The sequence below is a fragment of the Mycetomoellerius zeteki genome, unplaced genomic scaffold (genome assembly GCF_001594055.1).
Source record: "Mycetomoellerius zeteki isolate Tzet28-1 unplaced genomic scaffold, Tzet1.0 scaffold677, whole genome shotgun sequence".
Classification (NCBI taxonomy): domain Eukaryota; kingdom Metazoa; phylum Arthropoda; class Insecta; order Hymenoptera; family Formicidae; genus Mycetomoellerius; species Mycetomoellerius zeteki.
Window position 1 is genome coordinate 1,613 of NW_017257694.1, and position 1,662 is coordinate 3,274.

Below are 1,662 nucleotides of genomic sequence, written 5' to 3' on the forward strand. Positions count from 1 at the left end.
GTCGTCATCGTCGACAGGGTTATGGGGTGAGGGAAATGTCCTTTTGGAATTTTTGACGCAAGAGATAAATGTGGCGCTGCAATGTGCATGGTCACTAGAGAGTCTATAATTAGAGTGGCGCCATACGGGTATCACTTGTGATTGGTCCGCCATGTTTTAGCTATTCCCTCCAGTTTTTTAACAATTATCTTCTAAATTTTGTATTCATGCTAAAAATGCTCAAAAATTGTGACAAATTAAAAAAATGGTAATAAGTAAATATTGTGTACAAAATAATGTAACTGTTACATATTTATTACAGAATAATTTTATTTATTGCATGTTACTTAATACAAAACAATGTTATTTATTGCACATTTGCGCTGTACCGAAAATAAAATTTATTATAAATAATATACGAGGGGCACTATTTATATTTTGAGCCTAATAATAAAAAAACAGTAATTTGTCATTGAAAATGACTTTATTGTTTTTCAAAATATTCTCCTTTATGATCTATACACTTTTGCATGCGTTCAGCAATATTTTATATATGCTGGTGGAACTAATGCCTAAGGTTGTCTCAATCTCACAGTATGTCACATGACGGTCTTACATTATTAGTTTTTGCACAGCATCAATGTTTTCTGATTTTGGACGACCTTCATGACTTTCGTCGGTGAGCGAACGGCGATCACGATTAAATTCGTTATACCAGCGTTTCACAGTGGCAAAGGATGGGGCTTTATCGCCAAAAGTGGAAGTAAGTTGATCGATGCACTCCTGATAATCCACGTCGAAAGTCGTAATAAATCATTGCACGAAAATTTTCACGAGTTAATTCCATTTTTTCGCTGAGACACAATTTTCAAGTGACTGTAAACAATATAAATCGCACTCAAATAACAAAACGTTCTGAAGAAGGTTATGGTCAAAAATGTCAAACTTTCTAGTGGAAACGTCAGATGGCACCTGACAACACTCAGTGTTGCCAAGGCTTAAAATATAAGTAGTGCCCCTCGTAATAAGAGGAAATAAACCGCAAAATAAAACTTATTTTATTTAAAAGAATGATACATCGCCATAGATTTACTATCATAATATTTGCGATTTGATACAATTTTACTCCTATTTTTAAATTTTAAACGCACTGTAACAAATTTTTTAAATAGCTTGAAACGCAAATTATGACAATCAAGAATATGATTTATGGGAACAGAATTAAATTCATTAACTAAAAAGGTATGCAAATTTATTACATTACCCATTTTATCAAAGTAAGGTCTGTAATGTCTAAAAATATTTTCTAATTGTAAGAAAACTTGAAATGTCGCCTCATTGACAAAGTATAAAGTATTTACGTTGTAACATTTAAGTCTCGTCAGTAAAGAATATTTAAAATTTAATGTTCTTTTTGAGCCAACAGATTCTATACAAATACTACATGAGGTACATGTTTTTTTAACAGATGCCAAACAATATCCTGCAATGTCATGTAAAGAATTCATCTCTTTGTTATTATACTCTATTGTTAAATTATTATTAAAAGGAGGAATTTGATCTAAGATTGCAGTAGATGAATGAAATACAGAAGAATTAAGTACGTCGCTTTTTTTACACTTTAAATAATCTAAAAAACCAGAAAGATGTAACAACCTAACTTTCTACGCGTGGATATGGCTC